The 25,299-nt window shown below is 35.4% G+C and overlaps 1 long non-coding RNA gene across 1 annotated transcript in view; it reads left to right on the top strand.

Moving 5' to 3' along the window:
• The window catches only part of LOC118439922 (uncharacterized), a 173,251-nt gene that overhangs the window by 147,507 nt on the left and 445 nt on the right, over positions 1 to 25,299 (top strand). The gene's annotated exons all lie outside the window — the stretch shown is intronic.

Below are 25,299 nucleotides of genomic sequence, written 5' to 3'. Positions count from 1 at the left end.
ATTGAACATAGTGACTTTTTTCTTTTATACGTATATATATATATATACATATATAAATACATCATATAGTATGTACAAATAAATTAGAAATATTGACAAGCCTCAATGGGCAAACGAAAAATGATCGGAGGTGTGGCCAGGAGATAATGAGAACATATACACAAAAAAAAAGAGAGAAAGAAAAATTATTTTCATTTTCATGAGTTTCAATCATACCCGTCGACGACAACCAGCCCAAAGTTCTTCGAAAAAAATTTCTCTCAGATACGATGCACGAGAAATCGTTAAAAGGGAACACATACTTTGCCCACTGAAATCGATCTCTTCGACACCTGTTTCGCGTCGATGCAGAAACCACCTAACCATGGTCTTTTTAGTTTGAAAGAGAACGAACGAAAGGAGAGAGAGAGAGAGAGAGAGAGTGAGAAAGAGAGAAAGAGAAGGGAAGAGAGAGAGAGAGAGAAAGAAAGATAGAAGGATCGAAAGAACGTAGATGCCGGTGCAGCGTGTCGGTTAACGAAACGATTATGCAGATTAAGGGAGGGTCCAGTGACGGGTCATACATCGCGTATGTACACGTGGTGACACCGCAATTTGCATCCTTAAATCGTGTAATCTTCCAGTTTAAGCGTTTTTAACGATCGCCGCCCTTGGATGACTGCGAAACCAAGGAAAAAGGCGAGTGTTGCAGGTGAAGAGAGAGAGAGAGAGAGAGAGAGAGAGAGAGAGAGAGAGTGTGTGTGTGTGTGTGTGTATGAAAAAAAGAGAGGATCTTTTCTTTTTCCTCACATTTAGCTGAAGGGAAGGTGTGCAAGCTCATCTTTCTGCCAACGCCGCTTTCTGTTGCTACTGGGTGGCCTGCCACCACAAAATTCTTTCCTCTTTCCGCACTTGCGAATTATGCTAATATTACGAGAAAGAAAGAGGGAGAGAGAGAGAGAGAGAGAGAGAGAGAGAAGGAAAGTCTTGCGAAGTGTATAATTGATATTTATGAGTTAGCGAGCTGGAGGCCGCGCGATACATACATATACTTTACCGTGCGAAGAACTCCATGAAAAGCGTGAAATGGGAAAACTCGGAGGAAGTTGGACGTTCCTACAACTTAACATACTTTCCATATCGTGCGAGGATCTTCAAGAAGATATATTTTATACTTCCCTTTAACCCCTCAAGGGATATTCCTTGGTGAACTGTAATTTATCCAAATTTGCGAACGTATTTTAAAGTTTCTTTAAATGCTGTTCATTATAATATAAGAGTATTACAACATTTAGAGTGCCTTGGGTAATAGAAAAAAAAAAAAGTTTTAATAATATCGAATGTTTAAGTTGATTTTTATTCTGAAGAATCGAACGTAAAAAAGAAATATTAGCTTTACGAGTTCTCTTTCTCTCTCGTCTCTTTTTCCAAGGTTTCATTTAATTAAAAAAAAAAAAAAAAAAAATCATTAGTAAACAATCCTATGGAATAGTTAATTACTTAATTTCGTGATAAAGTGTAACATGGGAAAAAAGAAAGAAGATGTAATAATTGTTTAAGCCATGTAAAGATGCTCAAGGATCTAACAAACGTTTCATGTAACCAAAAGAAAGGGTCTATATTTTTATCTCACGATATATATATGTATGTACGTGCTAAGAAAGAGTCAAAGAAGGAATGAACAAAGAGATAAAGATAGATAGATAGATAGATAGAAAGAGAGAAAGAGAGAGAGGGAGAGAGAGAGATATGATGTTCCTACGAGATTACACACATAAATGCATACACATTGAAATAATCGTCGAAAGATCATCATCTCGACCCTATCGCGGTCAACTGCACGAGGCACACGACGCAGAGCCGAAGCTCTTCGTTCCGAGTAAGAAGGGCCAAGCTCGAAAGAAGGGTTAGTAAGGTCATCGAGTGTGGGAATCGAGCGGTAAGGATGACGACGATGACGCCATCCACGTGACGTCAGAGACGGAGAAAGACACACACCGGGTTGGTCATGCGAGGCCAACCAGGAGAATGGGAGAATGGAAGGTGGAGGAGGTGAAGGAAGAGGAGAAGATTGAGAAAAGGAGAAAATGAAAGAAGAGGAAGGAGTAAAAGCTCAACACGTGAGTCACGAGATGTGTTCCGGTGTATGGCAATGAGTCGTTCCGTTTATCCACGGGGCGCCCACTCTAATTGGAGCAGGCTCAAAATAAACTCCAGTCGTTTGCTTTTAATTGCCCTCGTAGACGGTTCCCTTTCGTCGGTTGTTCGCTCTTTCTACTACTCACTCATCTCTTTATCTTTATCTTTCTCTCCCCTATCTCCTCTCTTTTTCACCTTTATCACCTCTATCATCCTTAATCATCGAGGTTACTTATTTAGATCATTAAAAATTTCTCATAAAACAATATTTGAACACGATAATATTTATCGAATTAACGAGATAACTAGTTATATTAATATTCGATCGTTTGAAAAAGTTCATTCACTGTGAGATATCATAGAAAAAGTATTATCTTTATCTGTTTCTTCAATCATTCTTTTCACACACACACACACACACACACACGAAATATCTTTTTCCTTTTTTTTTTTTTCTTTTTTCTTTTTTTTTTTTTTATAATATACATTATACAACTATCATAATTAGTGAAATATATTTAAGTATCGTAATCGATTAAATCGATTTGCAAATCGAAAGAAAAACATAGGAAAAAGTATCCTCGAAGGATACTTTGATGAAACTTTTAAGACCACCAACACACGTGACAAGTATCTACGAGAAGGAGAGATCTTAAAAGATGATAGAGAGACATACAGGCGTGGTACGCGACGGGTAGGATCGTTCGACGTGCTCGATACTAATTTAATATTCCTCTCTAGAGAGCGACAGCCGTGACAACGCTCCTTTACGTCGAGTCACGAAGGCAGAAACAATTCCCTTCGCGCCATTCTCGAGGAGAGTCTGCCAAAGTCTTTCTCTCTCTCTCCCTCTCTCTCTCTCTCTTTCTTTCTCTCTTTCTCATCTCGCAAAGTCATTCCTTTTCTTCTTTTAAATCGTGCTGGAGAACGCGTAGATCGTGCGTGAACAAAAAAGAGAAAGAGAAAGAGAGAGAGAGAGAGAGAGAGAGGGATAGATAAAGAGAAAATGATTTGAGATAAGAAAGACGAAGATAGAAGAAAGTGAAAGATATTAAGAGAAGACAGAAATGTATATGTGTGCGTTTGTGTTTGTGTGTCGCGAGCTCGTATTAGCTTTAACGAGTGACTGCCCACGCGACGATTCGACGGGTCGGAGGTCAAACAGACGTGAGAATTCTCGTGGATTCTCCCCTCTCCTTTCTCAATGTGTTCCTTTCTGTGCGTCCCCGTCCGTATAAATGTTTGTGTGTGCGTCCGTATGTGCGTTTGTGTGTATGTCTGTTTGAGTATTCGTGTGAATATACGCGTGAATAAGCGTGTAGGAGTCAGAAGACGTGAAAAGAAGAAGAAGAAGAAGAAGAAGAAGAAGAAGAAGAAGAAGAAGAAGAAGAAGTCGTCGAGACGAGAAACTCTCCGACGGCCTTTGAATCCATCTCTCTCTCTCTCTCTCTCTCTCTCTCTCTCTCTCTCATCTTCATCTTTCTTTTTTTTCTTCTTTTTTCTTTCACTCCGTAGTTGACTGTCATTAACGATGCAGAGTTCTTGGTATTTGTACTCCAACGAGGACCACCTCTTTTGTACGTTTCTGTAAGTGTAGAAAAGAAAGAGCAAAAGAGAGAGAGAGAGAGAGAGAGAGAGAGAGAGAGAGAGAAAGAGATAAGAATGAAAGATCATTTTGTTTTCAAGAATTCACAGATTTCCCTATATTTTCATAAAGGAAAAAAATTACTCACACGTTTATTCAAGATTTTATCAAGCAAATCTCATTTTATTCTTTCCCAGTCGTTAAATTGTAGTTGTAGTATAAGTACTTATATACATTGCATTCGATCTTAAGATTCGATGTTGAAAAAAATAAAATCTTAAGATACAGTGACGTTAATTGGGAGCTTAAACTCCAGTATTACACATACATACGCGCACACACATATACACACACACACACACACACATATATATCCTTTTTTTCTTTCTTCCTTTCCTTTTTTTTTCTTTCTTATCGAAATTGCAAACAAAGTCTTGATAGTAGTTTCTCCCCAATGAAATAAATTTCAGTTGAATCGTGAAAAAAAAAAGGGAAAAAAAAAAAGAAAGAAACAACGAGTCGTGGTGTTAGAGTTAATTAAAGGCGAATTAAATGTTTATTTTTCTTCGTGCAAAAGAGCTCCCAATCGAATACGAAGTTTGCCAAGAAATTCAACTTTCTCTGATCGTAACAAATGAAATCGACGATTCGTGACCGTTCGTTTGACATTGGCCGATTCGAAAACCGATTTCTTATATTATTCCGTTTCTTGTTAGCACGTGTAAGACGATTACACGAAATACCTATAAATGTGTAATTTCTTGGTACGAGAGCAACGATGCGTGTGGTCTCTAACAAGGCTTGTGTGGTCTTCTCAAATTTACGATTAAAAATCGACGACACGATGAATGACAACGAAGGCCCTCGTAAACTTAAAGAAAAGAGATTCTTTACAAAACGATCGATTTGTTATTACGAATGGATTCTATATTATTCTCTCTCTCTCTCTTTCTCTCTTTCTCTTTTCTATCTCCTTTCCGTGATTTATGTCGAGAAAAAGTAAACTTTCCAGTTAGAAGATAAGTCACGGTTGTTAATTGTTCGTAACTTGGATTTGGATATTTACGTTCTCTTTAGTTTCACTAGAAAGCTTATCAACTTTGGCTTCCTTAGAAAAGAGAATTTTCTAAGATGAAAGGAATTATTAATTGCTTATCGGTATGATTTGTTGATAATTCGCAGATATGATGAATGATATAAATTGATGTAACTAAAGAGGTCAAGAGACCCAGTCTAATATTTTTTATAGACCTTTGAACCCTTTCGATGTAGATAATCTCATCGTCGACCACGATGAATCTCGGTTATTTTGGTTTTTAGATGAAAATACGGTAGTTGACGTATTGTCCTTTTTTTTTTTGCTCTTTTTTTAACTCTTTTTTTCTATATCCTTTTTTTTTTCTTTTTTTTTTTTTTACTTCGTTCTCATCCTGCCACAACGAACATTACCGTTCAAACGTAGTCCTGTAGACCGGAAAATAAAGATTTATGTGTTTACCGGGTGTGGACAGTTGGTTTCTCGTTGGCTGCTGGCGACGTATTACGGTATTTGCGTTTTTTTTTTCTTCTTCTTCTTCTTCCTCTTCTTCCTCCTCTTCCTCTTCTTGTTCTTCTTATTCTTCTTCTTTACTCCGTGGAAAAAGGGGTGAACACGATAAAAATATAAAGTCTATGGGACTTTACGAGCGATGGTTGAAACGTAGTAAGAATTTAAACCCTTTTGGAGAGGGGAAGAAAAAAAAAGAGGAAGGTTAAAGGCGACGCACGGAAGTCAAAATATTGCTTTATTGAGGTTCTACCTTCTAATTTTTACGTTTCACGGCCGAACACGAAAGGGTTTGCCTTCTTACGAAGAAGGGGTTGACTATTAGCGTCGTTGGTTTAACCTCTAGCAAAAGGATAAAACTAGAATGAAAGAAAGAAAAAGAAAGGAGATAAAAAGGGAAGGGAAAAAAACACAGCTGCATAGAAAAATATGAAATTCAAAAACCCTTTCTTTAGTTACACACTGTAGGTTGACTTTACTGTTTTATCATGATGTTTCGAAAGGATTAACGGAGAAAATTCTTGACAAGATTTACAAGAAAATTCCAAGGGAAAAGGATTTATCACGTTGCGCTTTATTGATTATCGTAAAGTATTGGAACTTTCACTCTTGGCTTTTTTTATTCTTTTTTTTTTTTTTTTTTTTTTTTTTTCTTTTTTTTTTGTCAAACTCCTTTTTCCAATCCCGCTTGACTTCACCGTTTGTAAAGTTTTGAAAAACCGACGAGTCAGATTTTTTGTATCTACGGTGAAAAGCTGACGTTCCGTTAGATCGCGTTGACAGGATAGAAATGTATAAAAAAAAAAAAGGAAAAAAAAAAGAAGAGAAAAAGAGAAAGGCTTACAGTTAACTTTAGGGATCGAAATGAACGGGTTAACCTTTTCACCTGAGCTAATTTTACCTAACATATTTTTTTTTCGTAAAATTTCATCGATCCCTTTCGTTCTCTTTTTCTTTTACCGGGAGCAAAGAAAAAAAAAAAAAAAAAGAAAACCGCGTTCTTTTATTCGAAAAAAAAAGAAGGACTTAAGGAGAATTCCTTTCTACTCGACGAAAATCTTTTAGACGATATATCGTTCTATCGAATTAACTCGTAATCGATACGTTCCCTAGCAAGTCTCGAACAATTTATGATCTTGAATTTTCTTCGGACTACGACCAAAAGTATTTTTCGATATGTTTATAGTGGCAATAAAAGTCATAAAAGAGAGAGAGAGTGAGAGAGAGAGAGAGAGAGAGAAAGAGAGGGGGGGAGAGAGAAAGGATACGCCGAAAATCGCAGCTCATCGCGGCACGCGGCGGCATTTTATTCACGTGTTTTATACGCCGGAAACGCCCATCGTACAAATTACGAAACCGCCATTTGCGATCTAAAATAAAAAAGTATGAAACATGAGGGAGAGTGGCAAAGAAAAACATAACGTTATTATATTCTTTATAATAATTACAATGTAACGAGTAAATATTATGAAGCTATTTAAATTTATAAAAATCTATTCAAATTTATTTGATTTATTTTATTAAAAAACAGAACTCCACCTTACAATATTTATTATTTGACGTAAGAAAAAAAAAGAAAAAAAAAAAAAAGAAAAAGAAAACGAAAGGAATGAACAAATATCAGAGTTTTGTACAAAAATGACAGTCGATCGAATGATTATGAATGCACGAAAGAAGATCAGAGAGAGAGAAAGAGAGAGAGAGAGAGAGAGAGAGAGAGAGATGGAAATAAATAAGGGATGGACCGATATAAAGAAAAACAATAGAAGGAGGGATGAGGGAGATTTTTGATGGTAGGAGGCAAGCGGAACGAAGGAAGAACGAAGAGGAGATGATTTGACGGCGCATTAACTTTCAGTTAGCCGCGAACATAAAAGTATCGTAATTTTCATCGTAAAAGCTCCGTTTCGTAGGACGCTTCTCGACTTGGTCCCTCTCCACTTTCCTTTCGTTCTCCTAACTACCGCATTCTCCTCTTTCTCCTCGCTCCTTTAACATGACGCGGATGAATTTTTGGTGGCCCGTGTGGACCACCAAAGACGTAAACGTCGTAAGAGGAAAAGAAAGAGCGTTCCTTCCTCTCTTTCCGTATTATTATTATTATTATTATTATTATTATTATTATTATTATTATTATTATTATTATTATTATTATGATTATTATTATTATCATTTAATTCGAGCACTTGTGATAAGTTTTTCTTTTCTCTCATTTTATTTTTTTTTTTTTCATAGAGTATTTTCATAATTTTTGTCTTCAGGATGTACGATCTATCTGTAGAAACGTTTTTAACTATTGGCTTTAGTTATTTTTTTTTCTTGGCCCTTTGAAAAAAAATTTATTCTCTTAGATGAAAAATGTTGAAAAAGAAAGATTGAAAGAAACAAGGAAAAACACTGGGCTAAGTTCGCGGCCGAATCATGGGCGTGTCATTCTAAGAAATGTTGACCGTTGCCGAATTGCGAGTCAGTCGGTCGGTTCCTCGTGGCACTCGCATTTTCTAAGAATTCTCTTGACTACCCTCGGTTACTCTCTTTTTCTCTCTTTCTCTCTCACTTTCTCTCTCTCTCTCTCTCTCTCTCTCTCTCTCTTTATCTCTATCTCTCCCTCTCTTTAGTCTCTTGCCCTGAAAAATAATTATACCAAAACGACCATAGGAGCGACAAAGAAGCTCTCATCTAAACTGTAACACTCTGTAACCGAACTATATTTTTAAAGAATGAGAAAGAGAGAGAGAGAGAGAGAGAGAGAGAGAAAGCGTGTCATCTTCTTTCTTTTGCTCTTCTTCTCTTTTTCTCTATTTCGCTCTCTTTTTTTTCTTCCTTTTCTCTATTTTGCTCTCTTTTCTCTCTCTCTCTCTCTCTCTCTCTCTCTCTCTCTCTCTCTTTTTTTCCCTTTTTGCCTTTTTTTCTTTTCCCATACTGTACGGACTAAAATCGTAAATTAGGATACACGGGCTACATTTTACCGACAACAAAGCAGCTCGATTTAAACTGTAACAGCAAAACGTACAAACTTATTCGAGTTTTCGAAATGTAATAAATTATTTTTGTATTTGTAAAAATGACCTTAAAAATGCAAGTCCGCTTTCTTTAAGTGTAACGTAAAAGGAAAGGGTTTAAAAAGAGACTAAAGGAATTTTCAGTGAAATTTACAAGTAAACCAAAACGTCGGTAGACCAGGTGCGTTCACGCAAACGTTCACGCGTTAAAAATGGATCGTCTATTGTGACTATATTGTGGACCGAACTTTTTCTTTCATTCGATGCATAGACATTTTTCTTAGAAAGTAATAAGGCCAGTGAAAGAAAATCTTTCTGAATTTCTTTTTTTTTTTGTTTTGTTTTTCTTTTTCTTTTTCTTTTCTTTTTCTCTTTTTTTCTTTCTTTTTAATTTCCATTCAGAATGAATTGAATTTAAAAGAATTCATAAAACGAGAGATATCTTTCGAGAAATCTTTTTTTTTTTGTTTCTTTTTTGTTTGCTTTTTTTTCAAGTAAAAAAGAAGGAGCCTGCTAGAAGATATTTTATTCTGAGTCACAACAAGAACAAATTGCGGATGAGATCGTTGATGCCATTCGTTATACGACCAAAGTCTCGAAAAGATTTCTAATCCTTCCAACATCAGGAGTGTTGCTCGATCTTTAAATAAGATAACGTTAGAACTATAATCAGGAATTCAGGCAACGTTCAGTCTCTTTTCGCACTCGAAAGATCATCCCGAAAGATCTTGACCGAAGGAACAGCACTTTGACTTTCGAGAAAGGCTCGATTTCACCCTTGGCCAAGCTTGGGGCTTATTATTTTCGCGGTACCCCGTTAACTGAAACGGTTATGGTAAAAGTGACGTCTAACTGTAACAGGTACACGAAGGGATTTTTAATGTTTCCCTTTTCTTCCGTTTGGAAATAAAATATCGAATCGGTTCAGCTGTCCATGCGTACTGTTGCATTCGTAGTGGTACTTCCAGCTGTGGACCAAATGGATTTTGGCCTCGGAAAAGGATTTCGTCCTTGAGCCCTTCCTTTTCCTTTACTCTTTGAAAATCACCCAGTTTATTATTTTATGCAACTGGAGCACGTTTCACTCGTTGTTGTTATTGTTTGTCATTTGACTGAACGAGTTTCTTCCATTACGACGTAATTGTAGGTTAGGGTTAAAAATCATTTTACCTTTCCTTCCTCACTCCTTCTTCTTCTTCATCTTCCTTACTTATTCTTCTTTTACTTATTCAATCTTTTTCGTTGAAATATGGACTGTGACAATGTTACATAGAATTTTAAGAAATAATAATATTCGGAGCAACGATTTCGTCCTTCTTCCTTCTTCCCTTCTCTCTTTTTCTCTATTCCTCTCTTTCGACGTAATTCTGCTCCAGTTGTAAATAACACTTTCCATGGGTTACTTGATTCTCGAAAAGGGTGAAGGACACGCTTTTCTACTCGTGTCTCTTTTTCAATGAATTTACCAATTTTCATGCTCGTAAATATTACGTGTCTATTTGAAAAATAAGCTTACCTCTTTGTAAAACAATAATATTCTTATTCATTGTACGACGAAAATACTAATTGGAAATGGTCTGTCATTTTTCTATAAGTTAGTTATTTGAAAATTGTTCACATATGCGTATCGCTCATTTTAAAAATATGTATGCATATATATATATATATATATATCTATATATATATATATCTATATATATATATAAATAATAATTGTATAAAATATAAATTATACTAATATTTGTACGATTTCAATCAACGTTTTAAAAAAATATTATTTGTACGATCTCTCTCTCTCTTTCTCTCTATTTCTTTTTTAATTACAACAATTGTAACACCGAACACGTGAATTTATTTTATCGGATATAAAAATTGTAAAAAATTGAGGTGAAAAAATTTAGTAAAAATATCTGACGGTTGGAATTTAGTAAAAGCTGACCATGTATTTCTACGACCTTCAAGATCAAGAACTTGAGTCGACAATAAAGCAATAATGAGGGGTGTGACCTGATACAAATATCCTCAGGCAAATGTAATCCAGGCCGACAGACGGCCGGCCAGGTCCGTCCGTCAGTCATAACACCGGCTAACGTCGGGTCGCGTTGCTGTTTCAAGAGCATAAGGCTGATAAAAACGAGTCGTTTTTCAAACACATTTTTACAATTTTCGTAATAAATTTATGAGGGTGGCCAATTGTTTGTCCATAACATTTTTCTAAAATTTCCAAAGTTCACCTTGTTTCTTTCTTTCATTTTTATTTCTTTCTTCTTTTTTTCTCTCTTCTTTTTTTTTCTTCTTCTTCTTTTTTTTCTCTCTTTCCTTTTTTCCACTCTCGACATTTTTCGTTCTAGAATAGAAAAATACAGAGACAGAGATTATTTTTAAGACCTTTTTCTCGGTACAGTTTTCCGCGTTATTACGGTCACCCAAAATAAAATAGTCCGTAGCAGAAAGTACGAGAGCAGTCAAAAACATTTTTAAACGGTCTCGAAAAACGTGTCCCGGTGATGGTTACATTGACGGTTTTGGGATAGTTTCTTGTTGATATAGAGCGAGGAAAAAAAAAGAAAAGTGAAAAAGGTCAGTCGAGATAGAATTACGGTAAAATTGCTTAGTATTTTTCGTGGGAGGTCGAAAGTACAGAAAATTTTTGTCGTAAAATTCATGGTACATTTCCGGCAAACGTAAAAACGATCTTCTTTTTTTCTTTCGCTCTCTCTCTCTCTCTCTCTCTCTCTCTCTCTCTCTCTCTCTATCTTTTTCTCTCGTTTTTTCTTTATTTTGTTTTTTTTTCTTCCAACGTTAAAAACCGCCTCGTGAACAGTAAACAGAAAACTTGAACGCTCTGGTTTTTACTATTATTAGTACAATTTTTTGTACAGTCAGACAACCGCGGCACGCTTTTCTGTTCTCATTTTTCCAATGGTATCACCACCATCACCACCATCACAGCAGACGCCCTGCTCTCGTTCCGATTTATTGAGGGCGTGTGTCGGACGACCTTCCTCTTCTTGGTCTCGTTTTAAAGTTGCGCCAGGATAGTACAAGTCCTCGAGAAAACACGATAGGTATGCTATGGAAAGAAATAACGAGCTACCGTTGTAATCTGGATTCTCCGACATATTTCTCTCTTTTGAGTTCAGGAAAAAAAAAGAAGAGAAAAAAAAAAGGAAGAAAAAAGAAAATAATCAGGAAAAGAGAACTGGTAAAGGATGGAGTAAAGAATCCGAGAATATTTTTTTGAACGATCTAGGAACAAAAAGATTAGAAAAATTCGATTGATATAATCTGTACACATATTTTTAGTTTTCATTAATAATAATAATAATAATAATAATAATTATTATTATTATTATTATTATTATTATTATTTTTATTATCAAAAAATAAACGAAATGAAATAGTCGATGTAACTCTTTAACAATCCTTCAATAACGAGAATTCGATTACATTGTTTCGATTACATTGTTAATATCCCATTTGCAATGACAGATAGTTAACTATAATTAATGTGTATAGTCGATCGGAGACTTTGGATTTTCGCCACGGCAGGTGATTTTAATCCGTTGCGAATCAATAGCTATCTCTTCCCGCCTATCATTCGTCCATTTCGCCGCTCGTACATAATCATGATCGAGAAAGAGAATTGGGAAGGAGGGTGGAGGGGAGAGAGAGAGAGAAGGCAGAGAAAGAGAGAAATTGAGAAAGATATATATATATATATATATATATATATATATATATATATGTTGTTAAAGTTTTCGAGGTCGAAAATACATTTCCTTGGCTCACGTACGATTCTCGGCATCCCGTAATCGCCATGCGCTCTGTACTTTTTCATAACGCACGCATATCAATCCCACAGCTGTAACCCTTCATTTCTTCTCTACCAAGGTCGACCTCGCGAAATTTACGAGGCTTGAGGCCATGTCTCTGCGAGCTTCTCAGCTCTTATTGCTGCCTTTGAATTACATATCTCAACGATCGAGAAAGAATTCGTGAAAGAATTCTCTTCGTCTTTTATCATCTCTCTCCACTTTCGAAATGCGTTACTATACCACTATATTTTCTTTTCATTAAAATTACGCGCCGCTTCATTTCTTTCGACGTTCGTCGTTGTCGAACATTCCCTTTCTCTTCTTTTTGTATTTTATTTTGTGGAAAAAGAAAAAAGAAAACAAACAAACAAACAAATAAACAAACAAACAAACGAACAAAAAATATTCGCGTCGATATGCAATCGAAAAATCTTTCATTGACGTTGAAAAACGTAACGATATTATCAGACTGTCGTTGTTATCGACATTTTTATTGATTTTAATGGAACGTTCTTTCTCGAATAAAATATTCTAATGAAATTTATTATGACGTTGATCGAATATCGTTGGACAGAAGGATGAACGAAATTGAATTTATCAAAAAGTTTTAATCGTTCGTTGCTTGTCGAAGTTAATAGCTTTTTTCTTTTTCCTTTTTTTTTTTTTTTTATTTTCGAAGAAAAATCAAAAGAAGGAGAGGAAAGAATGAAGGGATAGAATAAACAGAGAAGGAGGAAGAGGGGTTGTGCTTGAGAGAGAAACGTTCCTAGACAGAGAGTCATTAGCATACGTATCCTTTCGATGATAGAAGCCTTCCGACGACAATTTTCGTTCGGGGGTGTAACATTTTCGTTCCTTTTATGCGAACCAGATGCTATCACACAGCCAAGCGCAAACCGAGAAAGAGAAAGGAAAAAAGATACGATTTAATAGTCTCTCTGTTCTCGCATCGTTCAGGCCATTTTAGAACACGTTAATATTCGTTCCTCATGTGCGAGATAGCCTTTTCTAGGATACTCGATGACCATAATTAGGAGTTCTCGCATAAAGTTTCTTTTATGACTCCCCAAACGAAAGTCAACGTTATATTTATCGATAACAGAACGACTATTCGAATACGTGGTGTCGACTTTCCAATTATTTTCAGACATTCGAAACTACCTACAGCAAAATGTTCTTGATTTTCTTATTATAAATCCAACTTCTTTCCTGTCTTCATATTAATCAAATATATCGTATACAATTGTATTCTCAGATAATAATTATATTGAGGAACAAAACTTGAATACAAGTGTATTTTTATTTAATGAGAACGAAGAAAATTGAGTTACTGATACAATTGATAAACCTACCTTAAATTGATACTCTGTTAATGATAATTATAAAATAGAGATAGCTTTTTTACTCGCATCAATTTTTTTTTGTCTTTGTTTCTTTTTTCTTTTTCTAATTAATTTTATTAAGACGCAAAGAAACGTATGATTATATCGAACCTTAGAAACGAGGTTTATATCCTTTGAGAGAATAGAAATTTATAGGTGGCTAAAAGCAAAACGATTTTTTTTTTGTTTCTTTTTTTTTTTTTGTTTATCCCGACATTATGCTGGATAGTTTCGACTGTCTCGAGAGGCGTTAAAAGGAACACTTTTGACAGAAAACTGGCGCCAGTATTTTTCACTTTCGGACACCTCGGCGACTGTCTTTTCACCTTTCGGCTAGCTAATATTTGTGCTTGACTTCTCGAAGAAAATTGGTGGAATCTTTGTAGCGAGGAGTAAGCTTCCTTCTAGAAGTCGCGAAAAGTTCAGGTCGCTGCCATTAAAGAAAAACGCTAGTTCGTGGTGGAAAAGTGCGAGGCGTGCCGGCAAACGGTGCCGAGTAAAAAGGCGGCAAAGTTGAAAGACTTCTTCCGTGAAAGGAGTCGTCCCGTGAAAGGAGCTACCTTTCGACGAATCTTTGTCGGCGGATCTTACGAGTTCACAGATCTCTCCTCTCTTTCTCATTCTCTTTCTCTCTCTCTCTCTCTCTCACTCACTCCTTCCCTCTCTCCATCCATCTTTTTATCGAACCTAGATTCCCCTAGAGAAAAGAGGAAAAAGAGTTCAATATATATCTCTATATACTTCTTTCTTTTATCCTATATCGCGATTTTTTCCCCCGTTCAATTTGTCGTAGACAATAAAAAATATGTTTAACCAGTTAACAGTACAATTTTGAATTTTTTTGCCAGAGTTTTTTTCTCAAATATATTATTACAATATCTTTTGAGATTTCGTTTCTCTTGTTTCATCAAAAAAAAAAAAAAAAAAAAAAAAAGAAGAAACGAAAACAGCGAAGAAGCAAATCGTAAAAAATCGTTCGTAATTGATATATAAATCTTCGGGTATAGTGTTCAGTATTATTAGATTTTTTTTTTTTTTCTTTTCGATAGGCTTCATTTGTCCAATCCATTGATTTCAAAGATATCCTTGCGAAGAATCGAGGAGTTCGCTGGGCGTGGTAGTTCTTTCGCTCGGAAAAACGTATTTCAGAGACGGCTTCGGCACTTCGCAAACTTAATTGAAGCCCGTTGCTTTTACCAAGTGGACTCGGGACAATGAAACGATTGTTAGCCGAAGGCGGCGGTAAGAGGGATGGTACGAACGTATCCTAGGGGTGTTTTATTGTGGGGGCTGGGTTATATTCGTAGGCCTGCTAGGAACCGGTAGAGTCACTTAACACCGTGACGAAGCTCACTCGAGTATTTCTTCTTTATATGATCGTGAAATCTCTAAGAAATTTTAATGGATCATTCGATTTCATGGATTAAATTTTATTCCATCAAAACATTTAACGTTGAGTCTAATAAAAAAAGCTTCATCAAATTTTTCTTTATCTACAAACACGATTATTTGTTATATATAAATTTGTTATATATATATATATATATAAATTGTTAACATAATTTTTTTAATTTTCTACAAATAATAATATTAGTTATTGTTTAATATTATAATTCTTACATATAAATTATTTATACGAGAAAGCAGGAAAACGTTTGTCATAAATCCTTTTCATTCATTCAGGATTAGCATAAAATTTCATGTATGTAAGTTCGTTCTTAACGATAGCTATGGTAAAATCTTTAGAAGGGAAAAGACGAAGGAGAAGTTTCGAGAGGGAGATTATGACAAAAGTCGTATCTCGTGTTGTTACGAAAGAGAATGAGAGAGATAGAGAGGGGAAAAAAAATGGATGGGTCGAGCGAGTCAAATCGGGTTGAGTCTGTAGCAACGTGATGCATACAACAACTTACCGAAAAACTTTTGTCCACGTATCTCTCTCTCTCTCTCTCTCTCTCTCTCCCTATCTTTCTTTTTTTTTCTTTTTCGTTTGTAGTTTAGTCGCGAGCAAACGAGCGAGCGAGCGAGCGACTAAACTCAAGTCTTCAAGTTCCGTCTTTTGGCTACTTAAAAATCTCGCGTATACTATATTCGGATAAGGTTGAAGGGAGAGGTCGCTTAAAACGAGCCACTCTTCCTTCATAGAAATTTCTTTGGTGCGTCGAATCGTCGATTTCACGGCGACCGATGCGCCTTTTGCTGTACTTCTCCGCCCACGACGAGGACTTTAAGAACGCTCGTTCGCGTACTACTATCTCGTTTCTTACAATGTCCCTTCGTTAAGATGTGCCAGCTGCTTGCCAGTCGACGTTCCTTCTCACTCTCTCACTCCTCTCACTCTCTCTCTCTCTCTCTCTCTCTCTCTCTCTCTCTATCTATCTGTCTCTTTCGAAAAAAGAAAGAAAGAAGAAAAAGAAAAAGTCGAATTCTGTTAAGATGCTAAGATTATTTCTCTCGATCGATCCCTTCGATTGAATCGATCCTTCGTACATGTAAGTAGTTGATCGATCGTTTGATGTCAAATCGTTTAACACGTTTGACTGACATAAGTGATTTTTGTCGGTTTTATATTTAGTTACATCGACTCGTAATTTCGATATACTATTTCTAAATAGGCACGGATGATGATCGTTGTGAGTTCGGTGAAGTGTAACAAAAAAAAAAAAAAAAAAAAAAAAAAGAGAAGAAAAAAGAAGAAAAGGAGAAAAGAAAAACAAACAAACGAAAAAATAGAAAGAAATAGATAACGATGGATGATAGACGGGCATGATAGATCAAGACGAAATTGATTTCTACTTAAAGAACTTTCTAATGAATAAATTTATATCGAATTAATCCCTATTCGATAAAAGAAATTTATTTTATAAATAATAACTTGGATACAAGGCGAATAGATTAAATTCGACTCGCGGATTCACGAACATGATATTCCAATAGATAATTTCTTGAAGGATCAACTTATTATGGTTAGCGAGTTTACGGTTCACCGGAGCAAAAGTATACGCGGTTTCCCGCAAGAGTTTCTCAAGGCAAAAGAAATTCCGTGAATTCTCTTAAGCAACGAAGCGCGATCTTGTTCGTTGATTTTTATTCTTTTTTTTCTTTTTTTCCTTTTCTTTTCCTCCTTTTTATTTTTTCTTTTTTTCTTTTTTTTTTTCTTCTTTTGCTTTCTTTCTTTCTTTTATTCGAACATTGAGAAGAGCAGATGACGAGCGACGTGATTAGATTCGGTGCTTTTTGAAAGGAGACGACGATGCCCGGGACCGTCACGGATTTCGAATCAGCATTCAAGCGATTTCCGCGCACCTTGGAAACGGTGATTTCACCATGGTAAACACCAAGAGAGATTCGGTGGAAGAGATCAACGATGTATAGAATATAAAGAGAATAAGAGAGATAGAGAGAAGATAGAGAATGAAAGAGAGAGGAATAGAGAGAGAAAGAGAGAGAGAGAGAGAGAGATAGAGATAGAGAGAGAGAGAGAGAGAGAGAGAGAGAAAGAAGTTGGTTTAACTTCTTTCATAAAACGTCTTCACGAATTCACCTTGGTCGTTAGCAGATGCGATCCGCTCGTGATCCGGCCTGGTTTGAAAATTTTTCACGGTTTCCATGGCTGCCGTCTATCGCTTTTGTGCGTGCACAGAGCAACGAAACGTGCGAGGTTCGTAACACACGGCTTAACCTTCACGTGAATTCCTTGGGAGGATGCTGCGGAACGACACGGAGAATTTCTCTGTAAGATTCTCACTACGAGATATCCTTCTTTCTTCGTTCATCATAGTTTCTCTTTCTCTTACTCTTACTCTTTCTCCTACATCCAACACTGTTATAAGATATAAATGAAACTTACGTGAGCCAAGTGTGATTCCTTCGAAAATTCCTTGAATACCGATCTTCCTAATTAATTTCGATCTTCGGCTTACACTCTTGTAAGTACCATACACGTCGATCGATCGATCAAAATTCTTTCGGGAATGTGGAACTCGAAGAATTCGATTCGTACGGTATCGTGAAAATTGCTCGGGTGATTTTATTCGATCTTGAATCATGAAAAGAAAGAAAAGGTAACGAACGAATAAACATAGAAAAAAAAAAAAACAAAACGAAACAAAAATAAATAAACAAAAAAAAAAAGAAAAAGAGAAAAAGAAAGATAGAAATGAGATAGGAAGATAAAAAAAGAAAGATAGAAAAGACAAGAAAAGATGAAAATTATAAGAATTGATAATGATTTTTGCAAGAGGTAAGAAACGTATGTATCATGAACTTATTTCGACGATCTTCTTTCACGAAATCTTGTTTGACGTAAGTTCCGTAATATTTTGTTTGGAAGTAAAAAATAATATTTTTACGAGGCCTACCTTGAACGTTTCGCATTGTTCTGTGTCAGATCGAAGAAAACATGGGTCGTAAATTTCTTAGGTACTTTTTCAAAAAGAAGAATGAAATGAAAAAAAAGAAAAGAAAAGGAAGGAAAATTGGAAAATAGCGGGAGTGTCGGTGCGGGTGATCGGGCAGTGGGGGGGGAAGGGGGGAGGGGGAACTGGGAGAAACCGGAACGAAGAAAATACGCTGTTGGATAGTTGACAGTTGGTATAAAAAAAAATAAAAGTCCTTTCTCAAATCCATCGTATTCGCAGTCCCGTAGGTGAGACAAACGCGATACTATGAATGTTTGCGGACCACCTAACGTTTCTTCCCCATATTTTTGACCATAAATACAACCGGATCGTGGCCAAAATATGATAAACACCATCTTCACGTTCTCCCGAAAGGAATCTGCGAGAAAGCTTCTCACCGCTTGCTGGAGCTAAAAATGCGGTGGACCCTTCAAAATCGCTCACCTCGTCCTTGACGAAATCATCGCTCTTTCCTCTTTACGCTCCGGAAGCCGCTATTTCGTTACGGTTACTTCCAGGAGCGACTAACTCTGCTGGACATTCTGAAAAATGTTCTTTTATTTATCTTTTTTGTTTTCTTTTTTTTTTTTTATTTTTTTTTTTGTTTTATTTCTTTTCTCTTTCTTCAAGGTAACATTCAAGATCCCACAAATTTCACATAAACCATATAGATAATGTGATGTACGCTATCTTCGTATTTCCCTACATATATATATATATTTTTTGTATTTAGTGTGTCTTATCGATTGAACGAATTTCAACGATTATCATATTATCTTTTTCTTACTTTGCTTTTTGTTTTTTTTTTTTTTTTCAGAGAAAATTGTTGAAATTCCATGAGGAACGATTCCTTTCGATTTACAAGAAGAAAAATAATTAAAAAAAAAAAAAAAAAAAAAAAAAAAAAAAAAAAAAAAAAAAAAAATTTCTAACGTAAACGTATCTCGATCGATCTGTCAAATTTCGATTAAAGTAAAAATTTTACATTCAAAGAACGTAACACATTCTTATTAAGAATTTAAACGAGCAACCAGGGAAATTCGAGTCGTCTATGGTTACTCGCGAACGAGACGCGAACTGGTTGTACCACGATTCTTCGTTCACTCGATACAAATTGAGTTCGATATAATGGCTAATAACATTCTTTGCAACCTCATTATCGAGGAGGAGTAAAACGAGTTTCGAACGCGTTATCCATCTCTCTCTCTCTCCGTCTCTCTCTCTCTCTCTCTCTCTCTCTCTCTCTTTCTTTCTCTCTCTCTCTCTCTCTCGTTCTGTTCGATGAGGTAAGATGATCGAGGGAGGACGAATCGCCTTATGGCGCCTGCATAAATTACTACGTATCTATAGCATTTCTTAGGTTTGCGATCAACGTCTAGAGAGAGAGAGAGAGAGAGAGAGAGAGAGAGAAGAAAACTTCGTAATCTCAAGACCACGAAGATAATTCAATTGGCTGCAAGAACCAATATAGTGTTACTTTCGATTGGTATTTCTTATTGAGACGAGCTATCGTCGATGAGATTAAATCCCGAACGAATTCAATAATAAAATCTTTTTTCGCATACTAAAACTCAAAGATCCGTCCTATTCATATTAATAAAATCCTCGAATAAAAAGTATCATAAATTTTTCCCTCGATAGAAAATCAATAAAAACAAAGTTTGTATAACAATTAATGAAAATATCGTGTAGAATTGTTTGCCAATTAATTATTTAACGATCGACGATTCACAATTTGCAATTGTAATTTATCAGATTAAATATGTTTCGTCATTCGGATATTTTGAACGTAAGAAAATAAATAAATAAGTAAATAAAAGAGAAAGAAAAATTGAATGAATTTAAGAATTGAAAAAACGAAAAAAATTCTTTTTAACGGAAGAACTCGGCTCAAAAGTAAAATACTCAGCGTATGGTTGATGGAAGGGCCAAGGGAGATGAGTGCTTTTTATCGTCTACAAATCAGCGAGCCGTATAATCGATATTTTACGGCGACATTTCACGCGTTACGATTCATGAGCCACGACGTTGTCCACTTGATTATTATTTATCGTATTTTGGATAGGACCGAGAGAGAAAGAGAGAGAAAGAGAGAGAGAGGAAGCCAAGAGTGTATTATAGCCTGTCGCATTACGCTTTCTCTCTCTCTCTCTCTCTCTCTCTCGACGAAGTATCGTTCATTCCTAATATACGATCGCGACGTTGCTATGAATCACTTTCTAAAAGACGACGAAAAAACTAATCCGATCGATCTATCGATCGATTTCTTTTTTCGACAATCATTTTTTTGTTTGTTTGATATACTTATGAAATGTAGGAAATAAGAAAGATCAATTTTTAATTATCCTTTTTTTATTCATATTTAAATGATTTTTTTTTCTCATTAAGAAAAAAAAGGAATTATTAAGAAATAAAAGAAATTTGATATTTGAATCATACTCTTTTGTCTCATAAATTTATATTAAAAAAAAAAAAAAAGAAAAAAAAAAAAAGAAAATATATATATATATATATATATATATATATATATTTACATATATTTAATATAGTCGATATTATTAGTCAATTCGTAGGTCGTAAGAAATCGAAGAAAAAAGAGATGAAAGATCAAGACTGTAAATCAAAATAACAATAACAAGAAAAAGGATTTCTATAAATCTCTCGACTTATTTCACAGATTCTTGAAGGATCAAGGACTTTCTGAGCCTTAGGTATTTATCCGTCATTCTCTGGTATTATTTCAAGTTTGGCACGCGAAAGGATTCGTATAGTCTGTCGGCAGACTTACGTTTTCCTTTCGAAGCTTATTGAGAATTTAGTGTTAAGCTTTCCTGTGAAACTACCATAGCGTAAATCCACTAATCCCAAGAAGGAGTTACCACAATACATTATAAATCATTATTAATCATAGAAGCTATATGGGTTTTTGTTAAATTTAAATAAGAGAAAGAAAAAGAGAAATGCAAATTGTGTCTACGTTAATCACCCTTGTTTCCCTTTTCTTTCGTTTCACCCTTTCGCAAGAAATTCGAAAATATATATTTCGTTGTCGTAGTTCAAGAACCTTACAGGCAACCGTAATAAATATTTCTCAAATACTCGAAGCCATCCTAATTATAATTACTGTTACAAAGCAAAGACTTTTCACAATGGAGAAAAGGGTTGATAGTGAAAAGAAAAGAGAAGGGTTATTCTCAATCGAGTAAAATTTACCTGAAGGCTTTGAACCCGTGTCCAATGTGATATTAGAGAAGAATAAAATTTGGTGGTAAAGTTTTAAGGGTACGCATAATAACGTCGAATGTTAAAATCCCCATGTAAAACTTTCCTTCGTTTATCTTCGTAATGTCTTTTGCGTGGGTCGAACGACGTTCTGAACCTTTCCGATGACTTTTCACCTGCTACTTCTTAACTCTTTCCCTTTCAGCAAACGACTCGGTTATTTCAGTTAAATGGACAAACTGACAATTTCTATCATAAATATTCTTGGATTAAGAAGATAAATATCTCGTAAGTCATTGTGTACTTTCTGTTTTATTAAAGTTTCCAAATAAGGGTAGCACAATATCGACATGGAATCATTTGTCCTGCCTATATTATGACTAATCCTTTCGGTTTCTTATTTTGCTTACTTCATTTTGTGTCAATGGAGTAGTATTCAAAAGGCTTGGCATACTTCGACCTATTTGAAGTATACCAAGACATTTACAGAAAAAAGAAATGCTTTTTATTTTCATTAGACAAAAAAAAAAAATAGGAAAAAAAATCGATATAAAGAAAAATTATGGCCATTATAAATTAATACGTGGTTATACGATATTCAATTAATTTCCTATATTTGATATAATGTTATTGTTACTTTTTGTATTAAAAAGGAGATGAGTAAAATTATTGAAATAATTATCGATCGACCGATGCATTATACGAAAAGGAAATACGAAGGAAACGTTCTCGTTAGCATACAGTGATTTAATTATCGAACCTTCGTCTCGTCACTCTCCATTAGCACGTGCTACTTGGAATCCATGAGAGGGACTCCGGTGGGAAGTACTTTCCACGGTAACGCATAACCAAGCCAGAGTCCTTTGTGCATGTGAACGGTATCGAGAGAGTCTCGATAGTGGGTGTGACGCTCTGGAATTGGATAATTTGAAATTGAAATTACGACATGTAACATGGCCGCGCGATTTCGCTTTCGCGAGGTGAACGAGTATGTGTACGTGTACGTGTTTATGTATGTACATGTGACAGATAGATAGATAGATAGATAGATAGATAGAGAAAGAGAGAGAGAGAGAGAGAGAGAGAGAGGGAGAGTGAGAGAGACAGAGGGAGAAATAATCGTTCCTTTCTTTTTATGGTCCATTCTTTCTTTCCCTCTCTTTTTCCCTCTCCAATTTCTTCCAGCATCTTCCCGATTCTTGTTACTCCATCTTTCTCCCTTTTTCACAATTTCGTCCTTCTTTATTCCTACATCCATTCGCGAGAACGTCCATTGTTTCGATTTCTTTTTTTCCTTTGCTCTTACTCAGAAAACAAATGACCGAGCACATAAAGACGGTAGCAAAAACCATTGGCTTCCTTCGTTAAAACTAATATATGTCACCATTATTTTTAATAACGCAAAAAGGGCAAGAACCGTAAAGCTTTTGTAATGGCAACTTTTTGTATCTCTTTCTCCTTCTTAGTTTCATCTCTATCTATCTTTCCTTTACTCTCGACCTCGTCGGCAGATGTTATGGCCGATCGACTAACGAGGAGTAACGTTTCCTTCTAGATTGATAGTCGTCGTTAGATTTCATGCCGAATTATCTTTTACAAATTTTCCGTATATTTTATTCATTAGACCGATTCCCGATTCATTCATTTATTATAATGCTTTGGTAAATTTTTGAAAAAAAAAGAATTTACAATTTAAACGTTAACAAATATTAAGATCTTAAAATTAATCAAATGTGATCGTTAAATAGGTCGATTACTTTGAATTTGTTACGATTAATACTTTTTGTTATAAATAAGTACGTACGAGAGATTCTCTGAAGAGATCTCACGACACCGTAGTCCTTCGATGCACATAAATGGATATATGTCGTCACTTAAAAATTTCTTTCACTAGCGAGTTTAAAAATAGAATGGGTAAAACTAACTTTGTAAAGGCGGGATTAACTATAGATGGGGCGGGACTAACTATATAGGGGCGGGACTAACTATAGAGGGGGCGTGACTAACTATAGAAGGGGCGGGGCTAACTAGAGAGACTGACTATAACCATTAACCAAGGTTATTATATTATATTTACAATATCTTAGAAAGTTCACCAAAAATATTTTCTTTATTACAATTTAACAAGAAAGAAATATTTCCTTTATGATTGATCGTTCGTTTTTATTAAAAAATAGAGTTTCACTTTTCAACGAAACATTTTCTTAATATTCTTGTTGACGTGTCTGCCTATTAATTATTCTGACGTATAATTATTTCACATTTGTGTAACAATTTTATTCAGTTTAATTAACGCCCACGTAAACCGATAAAACTTTGTAATTACAAAAACAGCATGTATTTTTTTTCTCTTTTTCTTGTTTATTAAAATCAAAGGAATATAGAGAAAAAAAGAGGGACAGAGAGAGAGAGAGAGAGAGAGAAAGAGAGAGAGAGTAAGGAGAAGGCACGAGTAAGGAAGTTTGACGCGTAATAATTACACGGCAAATCAAGGCTAATTAACGTCATAATTATTGGCTCCGCTTGAAGAGAATTTCCAAGAATTACACGTACACAGATACGCCCACTTCGCCACCCAGAGAGCAATCAATTTCCAAGGCGGTGCTGGATCGAAAATGGAGTTTTTGTCATGAGTGTTGTGCTTGGTGAACAACGTCGATGAGACGTTGGATGAAAAGAGAGAAAAAGTAGAGGCGGAGGTGGAACCTTTCACGAGGACAAGTCTCTATTAAGAGAGTCTCGTGTAACTCACTTTCCAAGCTAATCTGCTTAATGGCTTTCGTGTGCGACGATATTTGTGGCTGGACCGCAGCTTCCAAGTGCTCACGCAAACCGAATTTATCTCTCTTCTCTCTCTCTCTCTCTCTCTCTCTCTTGTTCTCTCTCGTTGCTCTTTTTCCATCAATCGTATCACGATCGATCATTCTATACATTCCACCTTCACACACTTTTGGCACACTCGAGTTAATCGAACACGATCGAGACCATCCTTTTTCTCGTTCCTTTGATCAACCGATCGTTCATAAATGAAACGATACTCGTTGCGAGTGCCGACGCTTCAACTCATCAGCATCAAATTCTCGAACGAGATTCTATCGAATCGATAGCGTCGCTCTCGGCTGAAAGACGTGGCCCAGCTTTTGCGAATGATCGTTACGGTGAAATCGTTTTCGATTTGATCGTACGTTACTCTCTCGTAGGAGTTAGTCGACATTTATATGAGATTAATTATTGATATAATCAATTCGTATCATAGGGAGAAGAATAATATGGATATTTTGATAGCGTTAACGTTAACTTTCCAACGTGAAAAAGTTTTCCTTTATTTATTTATTTATTTATTTATTTATTTTATTCTTCTTTCTTTTTTATCTTCTTTTCTTCTTTTCTGGACAACGTCTGAAGAAAATAAAAAGTGGAGAAAGTATACGATCGAGTCGACGACCACCATACTTTCGTTTTCTTATTATTTCCTTTTTCCTTTCTTTTTTGTTTTTCAATACAAACTATAAAACAGAGATCATCATGTAGAGGGTGTGTTCACGTAATTGTTACCGGGAAGAAGACGATGATCGGAGTACCACGAAACGGTTTCGATAAAAGCAGCACATTCACGCTGGACACGAATAATAAGTTTCACTTTCCTCGGTTAAAAAAATTTCGATCGAAGTTGATCTCTGCCAGGTGCAACCTTCCACGTCGCATTATGTGGGCGTTTTATTCAGCCTAGTTTTCATAATGGCCGACGGTCGTTCTCATGCGGGCACATTCATGCGAAGAAATTCATTCAAATTGGTTAAGTGTGCGCTCTCCTCGAGAGTCTTCGTATCGACGTGAACCAGGAAGAAAAAAAAAAGAAAAAAAAATTCGTTAAACAGTCTCGTGCCTTGCTTAACGCCGAAGGGATAACCTAATAATGCACTTTGGTGTCCCACTTTGAATGGACGAATTATAGATCCAATTCGAACTCTTAATTATATTCGATTCAATAATATTATTTATCATTAAATTATTATATATATATTTAATGAATACTTTTGATCCTTTCGATTAAATACACAATTAAATTATACGCAATTATAGATATAGTTAATTAATAATTTTCAATAGAAAATAAATTATAGCATAATAGAAACTATTATAATATATATATATATATATATATATTATTATTGAATAATTTCTTATAGAAATACAATACTCTTGACAATGTTATTTCATTAAAT

The sequence above is a fragment of the Vespa mandarinia genome, chromosome 14, assembly GCF_050613455.1.
Source record: "Vespa mandarinia isolate Hongniang chromosome 14, ASM5061345v1, whole genome shotgun sequence".
In the NCBI taxonomy this organism is placed as follows: Eukaryota; Metazoa; Arthropoda; class Insecta; order Hymenoptera; family Vespidae; genus Vespa; species Vespa mandarinia.
This window is presented reverse-complemented; position numbering and strand designations above follow the sequence as displayed.